Consider the following 17,978-nt stretch of genomic DNA (forward strand, 5'->3'; position numbering starts at 1 on the left):
TTCCTAAGTCATAGCATTGGATCCCCGCCGGCAGAGATTCCCAGGTAGTAACATTCCCGCTGGAAGTGATTTTGTGTGATAGAAGTAGATCCCCAATGGATAGATGGTGGTAGATTGATCTTGCCTCTGATGTCAAATTATTATTATTTCAGATTCAATATTTTTTAGCATATGATCATAGACATGCAACAGATGAGCAGTGATGACGAGATACTTAAGATGGGACACGATATGATGATAGGATTGGAATTTCTCACTATATGAGAGTCAGTGTTAATTTTTGGTAGCTCGATTACAAATTCCAATCATAGGACTAGATTCCTCTTTTCAAGAGGACCAATTTTGGCTATTTAAGCACTCAATTTGGACAAGGGAAATTCTATTTTTGAATTGAAGCCCACATTTACTCAAGAGGACAAGTTAGCCCAAAAGAGGAATTAGAAACCCATGGATGGCTATAAATACAAGTCGAGTGACCCTCATCTGGACATCATCGTGATCATTCTTATTTTTTTGGTTTAGCTCACACAGGTCTAAGGTGGTTCACGGATATGGGTTCGTACAGGTCCAAAATTGCAGGGTTTAAAGCTCGCATGTGAGATCTAGAGTTTTGGTTTCCAGTCGGAGGGATGGCACAATCAGTTTTCGGTCACAACCGTAGGCATGCAGGCTCATGAGTATAATTGGAGGGTTTTAGTTACATGCTCGTACACTCTCTGGATGTGGTTGGGACCTAAGGTTTGAGTTTTACATTTAACTATACATTTCATCAGTTGACTGCATAGTTCAGTAGTTGAAGCAGTTGATGACAGTTGACAGCATGACTTCTGAATCAGGGTTTTGATTATTAGTATTGTTGGGTTCATCTATTGGATGTTGATTAGTTCATTTTGCTAGATATTTTTGTGGTTGAAGATATGGATCATTATAGTCTCTCTTTAATGAAACATTCAATGACAATCTAATAAGAAGAAAAATTTGAAAGGGTTTCCCCGTAGTGGGTTTTTCCCTAGTCTTCGACCAATCCTAGTGTCTCTATGTGTGAATGCTTTTCTTCTATTGTTCCTTTATGTTCTGTTGCATTGATGATTATATTTTTCTTTCTGTATAATCACATATGTTGTTGAATAATGTGGTGAAAGTGAATAACGTTATGATGTTGTGGGGTGAACTTAATATGTAAGTAATGAAATGCAATTATCTATAGAAAATAAAAATATAGCCTTAAGAAAAACTAACACCAATCACTGAACATAGGTCCAAAGATATTTTGGATCTAGTCCACTCTGATGTGTGTGTTCCTATGTCAATGAAATATCTTGGAGGCACTCTCTACTATGTATCCTTTATCAATGACTTCTCTCACAAGATGTGGATCTGTGTTATGAAGACAAAGGATGAATTTTTCGAAAAAATCCAACAATTTAAAGTTGAAGTGGAGAACCTAACAAGGAAAAATATCAATACTTTTAGATCAGATAATGGAGGAGAATACACCTCTAAGGGACTCATTTCCTTTTGTAAGGAAGCTGGGATTAAGAGGGAGTTGATATTTCCCTATAATCTTTAACAGAATAGAGTGGATGAGAGAAAGAACAGATCTATTGAATACTTTGTGAAGGCAATGATACATGATCAACATGTACCAACATTCTTGTGGGGAGAAGCAACCATGATGGTCATCTACATTCTAAATAGAAGTCCCCATCGAATTCTGGAAGATAAGACTCCTAAAGAAGTATTCACTGGTCAGAGACCACAGATTGGAAATCTGAGAATATTTGGTTATCCAGTGTTCATACATGTACCCAAGCATAAGAGAATTAAGTTAGAACCATCCAGAAGGAAGGGGATATTTTTTTGGTATAATGAGTCATCAAAGACCAATAGGATCTATATTCCAAGGCAGCAACAGGTTGAAGTAACCACGGACATGACCTTTGATGAAGATGTCGCTTATTGAAAATCCAAAGAAGAACACATGAACATTGATGATGAACAAAAGGAACATGTGGCTCCGAAAGAAGAAGTTACGATACCTCCAACATCTTGAAGGAATCCTAAAGATCATGAAGAAAATCTAGAAGGACCTTGTGAATCATTGGATCTTGTGATTGTTCTATAAATTAGAAAAGGACCATCTTGGCTCGAATCTACTTTACGGGATGCAGAAGGACATGTAGCTCCACATGGCACCTTCAGGGAAACTAAGATACCTAAGAGGTATTATGGATATTCAACATTAAATACTAAGTTCATTAACTCTAAACATTCTAACTTTGAGAAAGTATCCAACAAACAATTTTGGAAAGATGCAATGATGGAAAAATACCAACATATTATGAAGAAAAATGTCTCGGAGATTGTTCCAAGACATGAAGAGAAGTTTGTTGTAACATCAAAGTGGATATATAAGAATAAGCATGCAGCAGATGGGAGAATTGACAAATACAAGGCGAGATTTGTGGCTAGAGGGTTCTCCCTAAAATAGGGAGAAGATTATGATGAGACCTTTGCACCGGTTGCTAGGTAGACCACGATTAGATCTCTTGTTTCTCTTTCCTCGTCTATGGGATGGAAGGTACATCAGATGGATGTGAATATCTATTTCCTTAGTGGTGTGATTGAGGAAGCTTGGTGTACATAGAGAAACATAAATGTTTTGAGATCCATGGGAAATAATCTTACAAGTGTAGATTGAAGAAGGCCTTGTATGGACTTAAGAAAACACCAAGAGCTTGGTATTATAGAATTGATTGATATTTAATGAGACTTGGTTTCTCTAAAAGTGTTGTTGATCCAAACCTATATATCAAGGTTATAAAGGGTGAGTATGTGATTCTACTATTATATTTTATGATTTGTTCCTAACATGTGTAGAGCATCTTATTTTACAATGTAAGATGGAGTTGGACTCTGAGTTGGACATGAAGGATATTGGCATGATTCATTTCTATTTGGGATTGGAAATATGGTAGAAACCTAGTGAAATCATTATTGCACAAGGAAAGCATGTAATCAATATCCTTCATGAGTTTGTAATGACAGAATGCAAGTCTATGGCAACTCCTATGGTGACGAATCTGATAAAGATGGTGGATTCTAAGTCTGATATGGTAGATCCATCCATATAGTGATAATTTATTGGATCATTGGTGTATTTGGTTAATAACAGGCCAAACATTTTCTTTGTAATGAACACCTTAAGTCATTTTTTTTTATGGAATCTAGACATGAGCATTTAATTGCAACCATGGGGGCTTCACTTCAATGAACCTCTAACATAACACGTGCATTCGTGACATACTAAACAATACCCTTAATTTGACTTCATATTGGAAAATACCTCTAAAATCCCATTATTTAACCCCCTACCAATACGAACCTAATACACCTTCCCAGTTTAAAAAGCCCCTACCTTCATTGGATATCGTAGGTTTCCATTTTTTCATTAGCATTTTTTATACCCCTTTATATGTTTTCATTAATTTTGAGCTTAAATATTTATATCTGCAAATATTAAAACCCTTTAACCCCTATTATATGATCAATATACTGTGTTATTTTCTCCTCAATATATATCCCCCAATATGAACCCACGTGGTATGGTATTGCTCCCCCAGTGAAGCACATATTGAGCTCTGAATATGTCATATCATTCAGTATATAAAGTATCCATTCATAAGTCATAATCTCGCATTTATGACACTTTCCATAACAATTATACCCCCAACTTCTGCTACATGTACCTCTTTCACCTTATGGTTAATTATGATGGATTTCTTATCCTTTTAATGGTTAAATGTGTTTTTAACATGGTTTTATCAATGACAGTCTACTAATGTGGTTATGTGGCCAAGAAGCATGTTAGAATATGAACATTTCTCTTTCTCTACCAGCTCCATAACAATTTGGCACTTCATTACTTGGTTCGATATCAATTCAGCAATTTTGCACCTGCACGAATGGAGAAAAAAATCAAAATTATAAAATATGTTTTTGTTCCTCAAAGCATGACAAATTAGGTGCCATGTCAGATTAATATGTTGGTACACCCATTGTAATATACCCATCTCACATGTGTGGGATCCTAGCACATGAATTAAGCTACAATAAAAATCAGGTAACCTTTTCGAAATTACCATCCGTTGCCTCGATTTACGTGCATATGGTGGCGAATCTCAAGAATCCGAGAAATGCATTTTTTTCTAAACATATTAATTTACTTGAATCTCAAACCATTTCCCAAAATTCAATACTGTTTCAAAATTACAGTTGGTTCTTCAAAACAATTTTGTACAAAATTTCTGCGAAACCCAGATTGGAAAAATCATTCAAACAGACAACTTCATGCATAATTTTCAAGGCCATGGAATCAAATGAAAAAATTAGAAGAGAGGTTTTTATTGATAATATGGAAAATTAGACTCCATTTAAACTTATTTCCAAAATACATCATTTTTTAGAAGATATGGTTGGTTATTTAACACCAATTTGTATAAAATTACAAAAAAAACCAAATTTTTGAGATTTCTCTCTAAAGTTGTAAATTTGTTTCTGATTTTAGGGGATTGGATTTTATCCTTACCCACTAGTTTTAGTGTATAAATAAGACCTCGCGGGCCTAAGGAAGGGAATCATGAGGTTGTAATCGAATATTTTGTGAGGGAGAGAAATCATCATTTGAAATTCTTTGTAAATTGAAATTTTATTGAAGATTAATAAAAGTCACAGTTGATGATTCACTAATTTCTGAAGCATTTAAGCCTGTGAGTTATTAGCTACCTTTTTAGCTTAGATTTCTTTTTTTTTTTTACTTGTTCTATTATGTAAGCTAATATAGTTTTTTGATTTGGTACCTATGCTACAGTCAAGTTCATATAGTTAAATAAAACTTTCAAATGCTTATGGTTAATTATATTTGTATATATTCGATGAAGTGATTCTCTTATATGATTGATCTTGTGTGAATTTAATAGGTGTGTGGTGCACCAGGTTTCTTAGGCCATTACAAGTAGCCTGCTTTAGGGTAGTTTTATAGATTTATTGAGATTTGTTTATTGAATTTCTAGAATTGTTTCCTTTCCAATCCCTTGCAAAATTTCTTTGAGATTTATGTTTCAAGTGTGTTGCTACAAGAACAATTCAAGGTTCCATCTTTCGTACTTCATGAGCTAGTAAATGGAAAGTCTTGAAATGATTTAGTTAATTTGCAGAAACAAAGTAGTTTCTAGATTGCATGTTATTCATTGGATTTATTTCCTTAAGTAGTGTTATTTAATTTTGAAGGGTGTGTGAAGAATCAAACAGGGAGATTTCGGTTTCTAATGTGATTGAAGCATTTACCTTTGAACCTATTTTACATTATATTTTAGATCTAAGAATGTCACTAGTGCTTGGTTAATTTATTATTTAATAGACTTAGAATAAAATTTCCTTTCAAGCTTTTAAAATTTGTTTTGTATTCTCAACTAGATTAACTTTGGTTCAAATCCTGCATTTCCTCTACTTGCATCTCTAAGTCTTACAACCTCCAATTGATACTTAAATGTTGGAATTAGAATACATATAATTTTGCGAACATTTTTGCCATTGTTGTCAGGGAGGTGCTAAAGGGAATAGAGCATAGTTTCTTTCACAAGTTTTTTACATTACCTTAGTTGCAGGGCAGCCAAAGGGCAAAGAAAGATGATAAGATGTGAGTGAAGAGCTACACATCCATTTTGGTTTTGGGTCACTCCAAATTATGGTCGTCTCTAATTGATTTTCTAGTTTCTTTTCCATATGCGTAGAATTAAAGGTAGGATCCAAATCCTCATTTTTATTTCTTTTCTTTTCAAGTTTTTTTTCCTTTATATTGATTCATGGAAAGAAGAGAAGCCTAACTTTTGGGAACAGATAACTTTGTGACAACAAGATCCTAGTAGCATGGTGGCACTTTGAGTACATGATTGGTTTACTTTCATTTGTTTTAAGTGTGTTTTCTTCTTATCTATTTAGGATTTTTAATTAGAATTCCACTAATTTATCCATGTGTAGGACAAGGATTAGGAACCAACAAAGCAATATTCAAGAATGATCAAGATTTTGGGAGAACTCTCTCAAATCCCAGTAGCAACTAGGATATATGCTTCTCAAGAAGAATAAATCTTGATAGCAGTCAAGAACTTATCTGCCTCCCCAGAAGTGATAGAAGAACAATAATTCCATGAACCACATCCATAATAATATCTTCACCCTTGCAATTTTTTCGAAGAAACTAAAGAATCATGGACAATCAAATGGAGAGAAACCATTACAACCTGAGACTAAAGAATTTTTGACATGCCTATCTATGGATCCTCTGAGCACACAAGAGGATAATCATCTAATGCTAGAAGATCTACATGGCATGGTAAAGGAGAATATGCTAAATGAGCCAAATAAAGAGGTAAACCAAGAGCATTTTGATTTTGTTGAAAGTTTGTTTCAAGAAATTATAAGGCCATACTACTCCTTAATTCTTCCTTACTTCTTGACATCATCATTAAAACAGTTAGATATTGATACTCAGATATGCCTTGAAGATTGTATTCCAAACTTGAGTATAAATTAATCTATATGCCTATTACACACATGGTTACATTGGAAATACTCATATACTTGAGGAGAGGAATTTTTTTTCTTAGGTAGAGTAGGATAATAAATAAATAATTGGTGCATATAATAGTTATCTGAAGTTCTAAAATATAGTGCAACATATTTCTCATTGTTTTGTATAAGTGGGGATGTTAACAGGTAAAAAGAAACTAGTTGAAAATGAGAGATCTATGTTCCTATAGCAGATTTCTATTGAGGTTTCTTTCAACTGCATATTGTTTTACCACTTAATCTTATTTCAAATAGTAGCATTGTTCAACTATTACATTGTTTTCCCACTTATTATTTATTTATGATAGTTAGATTTGTTTCTTGTTTTTCTTTTCAATAAAGTAATATGACCATTATGTTTGGAATATTATGTGAAGTAAGAAATGATTGCATTGCAACATTGTCTGGTTTTTCATAGTAATTGTCTGGTACCTTGTTTCAGCTAATCAATGCCTAGAATTTTGGTACCAAATTGTTATTTTGCAAGACAAAGCAGGATTCAAGGATATTGTTCATTTTGGATGCTTAAATACTGGTAAAATATTTTCAAAAGAGGAAAAGACATATTTATCAATGGAATGGAACACTTAGGGTAGTATTTGATGACATATTTCCTTTTTCCTTAAGTTATTAAAAATGACGCATTCATGATTTATCATTAAGACCACTATTTCACGAAGATGATCAAATAATTAGTATTTTTCATAAAAGTTTAATTGAATGATAATTTCTAACTATTCATAGTTGATATATCTTTTCTATTTTGGAATTTCATTTTTCTTATTCATATAGATTTCTAGTTATCAATACAAAATAGTCTATGAAAATATAGCTATAAAAATCAACTTGAATACTATAACCATAACACCAAAGCATGATATTTGAACATATTTATTAAGACTTGCAGAAGAGTTACTGAAGTCTCTACTCATGGTGGAAGACTACTTTAAAAGTGGAAGCATACACAGAAATTATGATTAATGGGAATTTAGATGTCTTTTGGTTATTCTTTGGCAACCTCATCCATCTTACATTAAAAATGGCTCATTCATGCTATGTCCTTTGAGTACTTATAAGTACCTTATGCATCCAAGACATTATGTAGGTAATAGAAGTCACTCTGAAAGGTGTCATCCTATGCTTTTAAGGGGCTTTCTAAAGCCACTCCCCCATCTAACAATTGCAAAATAAATATCCATAATATAAAACTAAAATCGTAGGAAACATGTGACTAGAGCCTTCAATGTAAAATAGTTTTACTAGGATAATCCGTCGAGGCTATGGACGCCTGTTGGCAACAGGTTCTGAACTTTGATATCACTAGGAAAACCCATCAAGGCTATGGACGCTCGCAGGAAATGAGGAATTCTACCTAAAGAAGTATCAACCAAACGAGGGCTTTTGTCTACACGTATGATCGTTACACTATAGTGTTACAATAAAAAGGAAGCATGTGTGGATAAAGTCAAGGGAAAAACGAACTCCATAAATTTTCTACTAAATAATGGCCTTAAGGTAACCTTGAGAGCTCTTTCATTGGATTTTCATTCTATACCTAAGAATTAAGTATCATATAAGTGGGACCTATGATCACATACAATTGATAAAGCTCAACTACAAGGCTTATCCATAATACTTGGATGACTATAAGACTTTGGGATTTTGTTAGTAATGACTAATTTTCATTGGTTCGTTATTTGTTGTTATCATTAAAAAATCATCCTACCTACCAAGAAGGATAATACCTTAAATTTATAAAAGGTTTATTTTTCTTGAGAAAATTGCTAAAGATTGATGAAATCATATGTAATGAGTGATTTGAAATTTCTTTTATGCTTGTGTTAGATTTCCATCATTTTAATAAATCTGAGATGACTTATTCTTTTTTAGTATTCATCTTATTAGTTCCATTGTTTTGTTTTTCAGGTTCCTTTGTACTAGATCCATCTCAGCATCCCTCCTCACTTCTTCGGTACCTCACCTTGTTTGCATGAGGACACGCAAAACCTCAAGCATGGGGGAGTCGTTGTTGGGACCTTTTCAGCATATTTAGTTCATTGTCTTCAGCTTCCTTCAACAAGTCATGTTGGCACTCATCAAATCCAGCTCTTCCAGATCATTCCAGACTCTCAGCCTTACTCTACCTCATCTTCAGCTTCATACAACTTCCATTGCAACATATGGTACAAATCAAAATTCAAAAGGTATACTTGAGGTAAAACATGTTTAAAGGCTCTTTAACTCATTAAAATTTAAGGAAGATTGATGATTAACCACTTCCTATTCCATAAATCTCAACTTTTCTTGAACCACCATTAAACCCCCCATTTCCAAATCCATCAATGCTTATTCTAGTAAGACCATAAGAATGAAAAAAGTATTATGGTACATGAATAAAGCTACATCTATAGTGTCTTCTCCTTGTACATCATAAATAATTCACAAAATCATCATCTGAATTCTCTCAATAAGAGGATGAAGTCATTGTTGTTTATCTAAGAAAAGAACTAAAAAGTGAATAATGGTCTTACAAAGTTTCCAGCCCTTATCCTCATCCTTACCTTATATCATCCACCATCCCTTCCTAGTCCATATTTTATTTGTCCTCATTTTTTGCTACCTTGTTGTGAAACATATCAAGTCTATGATGGTATGACAGTTCACCTTTAATCACCTCCATCAAGAAACAATGTCATAGCTGAGGATTTTTGTTTGCATGAGGGCATGCAAAATCTTAGGCATGGGGGAATGTTGGGTTCTGAATATGTCATATCATTGAGTATATAAAGTCTCCATTCATAAGTTTTATTCTCTTATTTATGACACTTTTCATAACAATTGTACCACCAACTTCCGCTAAATGTACCTCTTTCACCTTGTGGTTAATTATGATGGATTTCTTATCTTTTTAAAGGTTAAATGTGTTTTTGACATGGTCTTATCAATGACAGTTTAATAATGTGGTTAAGTGGCCAAGAATCATGTTTGAATATGATTTTTTTTTTCTCTACCATATCAGTAATGATTTGGCAGTTTAGTACTTGGTTTGGTACTAGTTTAGCAATTCAGTACTTAATTCTACACCTGCACGAATGGAGAAAAAGGTCAAACTTATAAAGTATCTTTTTGTTCCTCAAAGCATGACATATTAGGTGCCACATTGGCTTAATATGTTGGTACACTTATTAGAATATAAACATATCACACGTGTGGGATCCTAGCACATGACTTAAGCTACAATAAAAAATAGGTAACATTTTTGAAACTGTCATCTTTTTCCTTGATTTACTTGCATTTGGTGGTGAATCTCAAGAATTCAATAAATGGGTTTTTTCAAAACATATAAATTTACTTTTGTCTCTAACTAGTTCCAAAAATTCAATACGATTTCAAATTTACAGTTGGTTCTTCGAAGCAGTTTTGTATAAAATTTCTGTAAGACCCAGATTGGCAAACATATTTAAACAATCAACTTCATGCACGATTTCTGGGGCCATGGAATCGAATCAGGAAATTCCAAGATAATTTTTGTTTATAATATGGCAAATTAGATTCCATAGAAACAACTTTAGAAAATACACCATCGTCGAGAATATATGATTGGTTCTTTAACACCAATTTCTATAAAATTACAAAAAAAACCAAATTTCTGAGATTTTCTTTAAAGTTGTAAATTTGTTTTCCGAGTTTAGGGGATTGGATATTATCCTTACCCACTAGTTGTAGTCTATATATAAGACCTCATAATTTAAAATAATTTAGTGTATAAATAATACTTCATAAATAACCAATAATTTAAAATATTTATATATTTTTTAAAAGGTCTTTTTCTAAATTTACCCTTTTAAAATGAGTTTGAACCCCTTGAAAAAGTCAATTTTGATTACTAATTTCTTCATAAGTTTACAACAAATTTCATTAAAACTTCCATAAAATTTAAAACATAATTTTATATAATAAAAAAACTTACTCTAATTCAAGTTAACAAATATATATATAAACACCATCACAACCAATTTAAACTAAAGATAATATTCGTGAAACATTGGCATATTGTTGGCTTAAATATTCAAATATAATTCAATGAGATAATACAAATAGAATTTAATTTAGTTAAATAATATGTAACACCCTCCTCCCACATCTACCCAAGTAATCAGCCAACTAGGGTAAACATGTGACAAGAGGATACTATGATGGGATTCAACCTCCTATGTGACCTTAAGGAAATGGAATCGATGGAAACACAACATACATACCTTCAACAAGAACAACAAGACTCTCAGGAACCATCCCCACCTTTCAAGTAACCAACCCCTGAGTCCTACTGATTTTTTTTGCCCAATTAACCCTTGGACGCTCCCATAATATGGGCGTGAAAGCATCCAAGAGGCTCTAGACGCTCCCATGAAATGGCATGCTAGCGTCGAGGGACTATTTTTCTCAGTGTTGTGCTAGCGTCCCTAGGATTTGAGCCACTTTTTCAAGCCGAGAGCCCACATCACTACCCAGAAGTGAATGACACCTTCAGAATAGAAAAGTAAAAAGGGAATGATGATATAAATGCAACTACTTAAACAAGGGCTTGATTGGACCCCTACTAGCCATGACAGGTATTTCATTAAACATATCACAAATATGTAATCTACAGGTGTAAACAACATATTTAAGCATAGGGGTCTCATAATTATTTGAGAATCGCTAAGAAGCATTGTTCCCTTATATCATTAGCTACATTATCATCTATCAGATCATAGATACATTGTTTATTCATTTACAAATAAAAACATGAAGAGAGACATACATCGTCATTGTCATAATACCATGAATACATCATCCATAGAATCCACATATAAACCTGTACATTTACACATGAAAATCCAAGTGAATGAATTTCTCATAAATGAATGTAGAAACCAATCGGGGATGGGACTACCTGTTCCACCCAACCATATATTTGTTGAGCCAAATATCTCTTTAGCCAATCATCCATGTGCCATATTCCAAGCATGAATGTGGGACTCATAACCAACCAAAAGAAACCAAACAAACATGAATGCTACCAGAGTTCTCCACCTACACCGTGAGGAATTTTAGTGCCTCTTAGTCACTTAGGCTTGACCATAATCCACAGTATGATCCGGAGATCAATAGGCCCTACACCGAGACCCACTCTCTAGGATTTACCATACATCCCATCCCACAACTACTATGCCCAACGGAGAACAATCCACCTCTTGGATTTACCATATATCTCGCCATTCATTGGCAAGGACTCCTAGGGCCACCGAGGCACACAATCATGTCTTTACCACAACATGCAGTCTAGCTCAGGGTTACTAGGCCAGTGGATTTACCGTGATCCACAGTCTGGTTTAGGAACCACTTAGCCATGTTCTTGTCATTTCAGAGATCTACCTCACTCAACTTGGAATTCAACGCAACCAAACTATGAGCACCCATCTCATCAAGGCTATTCGGAAAAGGAAAGGCTAAGCTAAAAACACTGTCACGCATGGAAACATCCATTCCATGACAAAAAATAACCACATGAAATACCATGCATGCCTAATCTAGCAAGGAAATCACACATGGAAATCAATACCTACAAAGAATCTTGTTTTAGTTGCTTGACCCTGCTCTTCCTTTTTTGCTCTTTCCTTCTTCTTGCCTTCTTTTTCCTTTCTTGCTCCAATTCCAAAGTGCTCCAAGGAAAATCTAAGTGTCCAAGAGAGAGAGAGAGAAAGAGAGAATAATGAGACAGCTCCAAAATTGAACTGAAAAAAGGTACCAATTGGTCCTTAGAAGCCTTTTTATTAATGAGGCTTGTCTTTTCTTCATTTTCCATTATTTCCCTTCATTTTCCTCCTCACATGCGACTTGTGACCTTTCACCTCCCTTTTCTCCTAATTTCCATTATTTCATAAATAAATGTGCTAAAAATGCCATTTTTCCTTTCAAAATCCTTTGCCAATTTCCTTAGCGATAATAAACATAATGCACACCCACTAGGATGTTTTGCCTAAAATTCCGCTTCGAATAAGTGTCCCATCAACCGTGGTTAATATTTTTTTAACTTTTATTACATAGAATTTTTACCAGCATTGTTACAGAACCCTCCCCCTTGGGGGACACCGTCCTTGGTGTTCAACCACACATATACCTCAACAAAACCATTGGAAAGAAAACATATTTCTCATGGAGCTTTTTATCATATCTCGATGCATTATTTAAAATGATCACCGTACTGAAAAGCAAACCATCATGATAACATGACAACATGAAATCATAACAACATGACAACTATACTAACATGACTCCCATACCACTTATTGGAGATTTATAACATAGCTCATGGTGGTATTTACATCCATACACATATGTTATGTGCATATATCAAAACATCATACCAAAACATATACCAAACATCATACCAAAACTCCTTTGCCTCAACTGGAAAATAATGAAGGATACATAGCCCATGTCTGATCCACCATCTCCCATGTAGCTTCATTGGGCCCAAAGTGCTTCCATTGCACTTTAACCTACTTGATTGCTTGGTTTTGGAGCATGAGCACATTTTTTTGTAATATACATTGAGGCTTCGCTGGAATTCTCCATCTAGTTCCACCTACAATACAGACCAGTCAATCACATGATCAACATCTTTAACATACTTCTTAAGCAATGACACATGGAAAACATCATGGAATTTCATTGTCAGAGGCAATGCAAGTTGATATTCTACTGGCCCAATCCTCTCAATAATCTTGAAATCTCCACAAAACCTTTGTGCCAACTTCGCACATGATCCAATCCATAAGGAGCTCTTATTTGGTTTAATGCACAAGTACACCTATTCCCAAACATGGAACTCCTTGAACAACTTGTTCTGATCTACATAGCTCTTCTCCCTATCCTGCATTGCTTTCAAATTCTTCTTGATTACTTGCATTTCCTATTCCATTTTAGCCAACATGTCTGGTCCAATCAACATCCTGTTAACCGGATCACTCCAACTGTTGGGAGTATTGCAATTCCTCCCATACAATACCTCAAATGGACTCATCTTCAAAGATTCAGGATACCCATTGTTGTAAGTGAACTCTACCAGTGGGAGATATTCTTCCCACTTCCACTGTTGATGCATCACATACATCCTCAGCGTGTTCTCCAATATCTTGTTGACCCTATGAGTCTGTCCATCTGTTTGCGGATGATAAGTTGTACGAAAGCCCAACTCTGTGCCCAAACCTGCAAACAACTCCTTCCAAAACTTGGAAGTGAACTTTACATCCCTGTCTGACACAATCGTCTTTGGAAATCTATTCAATCTAACCAAGTCTCTAATGAATCCATGTGCTACATCGCTAGTTGAGAATGTAGACTTCACTAGAATGAAGTGTGCAACCTTTGTCAACCTATCCACAACAACCATGATGGAATAATGTTTCCTCACTATCCTTAGAAATCTTGTAATAAAGTCTGTGGAAATGACCTCTGTTAAAATTGGAAACTAGGGCCAAACTCCATGTGGGTCATCTTATTAATGGCAATTGATATTTTTCTTGGATCCCTCTCATCGAGAGGTGTAGGATTGATCTAAAGATCATTCGATTCCGATAAGTATTCATGGAGTTATGAATCTATTTGTGTTATAAGACAATTCGTCAAGGTCGGCCAGCGACCAAATAAACCCCACATGTGCTCAACGTTTTAGTATAAATAGAGGTGGCCTTCAAGTCATTTCAACAGACACTTGGGATCTCTTCCTCTCTCTACTTGTCTTTGGGTTTTAGTAGGAGGAGAGATCCTAAGGGATAACACTGCCCTGATCCAGAGAGCAGAAAAGCCGAAACTGCTGGAAAAGCCGGAAAAGCCAGAAAAGTGGAAATTTCTGGAAAAGTCGAAAAAGCCGGAAGTGCCGAAAAAGCCAGAACTATCGGAACTATCGGAAAATCTAGAAAATCTGGAACTGCTGGAAAAGCCGGAAAAGCCAGAACTACTAGAAAAGCCAGAAAAGCTAAAACTTTTGAAACTGCCGGAACTATTGAAACTACTGGAAAAGCTGGAACTGTCGGAAAAGCCAGAACTGTCAGAACTGCTGGAAAAGCTGGAAAATCTGGAACTACTGGAAAATCCGGAACTACCGGAAAAGTCGGAAAAGCCGAAAAAGTCGGAAAATCCGGTACTGCCGGAAAAGCTGGAAAATTCGAAGCCGTCGGAACTGTCAGGAACTGTTGGAACTACCGAGAACAATCGGAACTGCCAGGAACAGTGAGAACTGCCAGAACTATCGAGAGATATTGGAACAACTGGAGCATCTGTCTCCAAAGGACAACAAGCATGCTAGGGACAACAAGGAAGCAAGATACAGTGAGCACATAGGTCAGTATGGCAACATGGTGCATCAATGGCACATAATGCAATATAATGATGGATATAGTCATGATTAATGAAGCATGATGAGATGCAGCATAGTGATGATGGGTGCAGCATGGTGCAGCATGGTGAGGTACAACATGATGACGAAATGCAGCACAATGATAGGTGAAGGAGTCACCTTGGAGAATCAGTTGAAGCAACACGTCTTCAACTGATATCATGTATCATCTTCTTAGAGATGATTTATGCTCTTATCTAGATAAGTCAAAGTGTTGACTTATGTTGTGAACATACTATCTCTCTCTCTCTCTCTATTGAACTATTGAAGAACATATAAGAAGAATTGATCAAGGTTTTCCCCATATTGGGGTTTCTCCCTGGCTAGCACCACAATCTTGTGTCCTCTTGTCTTGGCTTGTCTCCTGTGATTTATGTTTATGTTCTCTCTGTAGTTTACTTTAATGCTTATGTGATTGCTAATCTAGAAAAGATATTGAGCTAACTTTGAAAATTGAAATAAATTGCTCTAAGCATAGAACATACCTAAAATTTAACATGGTATCAAAGGTGAGGTGAAGGAAATTCCCAAGCAAGAGTGAAAGAACAATCACCAAAGACAGTTGGGAAAAAAAAGGATCAATGGATTCCTCATCCCTCATCAAATTCACCAAGGGTGAAGTCGAAGCAAAGAATATTATCAGAATGGCGCAGCGGAATATGGCCTACCTAAATATCACTTCATTGGAAGACCGTATCTTAGGGTGGAAGGAAAGGCAGATAACTAGTTTGGCCATTATGCAAAGGAGTGTCTGAATGGCAGGCACACATCAATTGATGATGATAACAATCATTCCAGGGAAATCTTCAATTATCAAAGGAATGACAAGTAATGCAAGTCATCAAGGAAGTGGCCTACTCTTAAAAGAAAGCAAGGAACCCCAGTGCTTCAAGGAACTTCATCGGATAGATAGGTGCACTCTCTAATTTGGTAGAGATGGAAACAATTGTGGGATTATACTTGGAGTTGATGCCATCTATCCCGGAAAGGGTGTAGGGAATGTTAACCCTCAATTGAATGAGGGTAACTCGATTCATTTATAGAATCTCTTTTATGTACCTGATCGCAAGAAGAACCTGGTGTCCATCTCGGAAATGGAAGTCAAAGGTTTCAGGGTGGCATTCATCGATGGAAAGGTACATGTTAAAAAAAAATAGAATTTTCAAAGATGCTTTTTCTCATGGGTTCTGGGTTGGAAATTTGTATCAAGTTGCAGGATGGTCCATTGGGGATCATGTCAATTGAAATATTACATCTATAACACTAGAGGTCTACCTATGGAGCCCTACCCGATGTGAGTCAGATGGTGATAGGGATGTCTAAATTCAAGTAGAGCGTGAAGGTACATGTCTTAGATGTACTGAAGGAAAATCTTATAAGGGGACCATTCCGCTCATGTAGCAGGTCCATAGGTTTGGAACAACCCAAGGAGTTTGAGATTCATGATCAGGAATCCCATGTATATAGGTGGAAGAAAGTCGTCTATGGCTTGTAGCAAAACACCCCGGGCATAGTATGAGAGGATTGATAGCTGTTTGATGAAGTTGAGATTCACTAGGAGTGAAACCGATCCAAACCATTTGCCAAAGGTTGTGGATAATAGACCTCTCCTACCGGCACGTTATGAGAACGACCTATTTCTGACAGGTGCAGACCCTCTCATTTGCAAAAGTAAGAGGGAGTTGGATTCTGAATGTGGAATGAAAAACTGCAAGCCTGTGACTACCTCGAGGATCTTAACCTTTAGAAGTTATATGGTAGTGATTTCGGACCATATTTGGGAAATGCCTCTAAGTTTCATAAACTCATTCACGTTGATGTTCTTGGTGAACTTCCCTCTGGACATATGTTTTGCAGTTAGCATGGTGAGCTCACATTTGGTTGAGCCTCACTGGATTGGTGCCAAGAATCTTCTGAGATATCTTCGGGGCACAATCTCTCATGGATTGAGATACACTACTGGAAATATGAAACTGCACGATTATTCGAATGCTAACTAGGTAGGCAGTGTGGAGGATCACTAGAGCACTTATCAGTGTTGGTTCTCTTTGGATTATGCTTTGATATCATGGATGAGCAAGAAGCAGAAGTTGGTTGCTATAAGCACCACCAAGAGCGAATACATAACTATGAGTATGATCTCGTGTGAAGCTGCATGGTTGCAAAATCACTTAAGTGATTTGTTCGTACACATGATGAAGACCACTGTGATTCTCTGTGACAACCAGAGGTGGGATTCAATTATTGAGGAATCCTGTATTCGATGATTGCTCCAGCAAATAGACATCAGATATTGCCTTATCTGGGATATCGTAAGTTGATGAGCGAGGAGGCTCCATCGCATTGAGACTGATGTACAGGTCACAGGCATTTTGTCAAAACCCCAGGGAAAGGTCAAATTTGTGACTTTCCCAACGACTTGGAGTCATTGAGAGACCTTCTTATAAGGGTCTTGCATGTTGCATGCATTTAGCTCTGGGAGCTCTGGGGGGCTTGGGGTACTTACTGGAGCAACATACGATCACAGGGTGACTCATCCTCCCCTGGTGGTGCACTATGTACAGGATGATAGGTTCAACCTTCCCCTGTGATACCCTATGGCGACTGTGGAATAGGATGATTAGTTCTCATGTGGGCCAGGATGATTAGCTCTCTCGTGGCAACTGTGGAACAGGATGATTAGTTCTCCTGTGGGTCGAGGTGATTAGTTCTCCCGTGGAAACTATGGAACAGGATGATTAGTTCTCCTGTGGTCCGGGATGATTAGTTCTCCCATGGCAACTGTGGAATAGGATGATTAGTTCTCCTATAGGCCAGGATGATTAGTTCTTCATGGCATCCACTGGACAGGTTGATTCATTCTCCTGTGGACAAGATGATTAATTCTCCTGTCGAGGCATCCTAC

Source organism: Pinus tabuliformis, chromosome Q (assembly GCF_031772625.1).
Source record: "Pinus tabuliformis cultivar Carrire ecotype Pingquan chromosome Q, CPIR1, whole genome shotgun sequence".
Taxonomy (NCBI): domain Eukaryota; kingdom Viridiplantae; phylum Streptophyta; class Pinopsida; order Pinales; family Pinaceae; genus Pinus; species Pinus tabuliformis.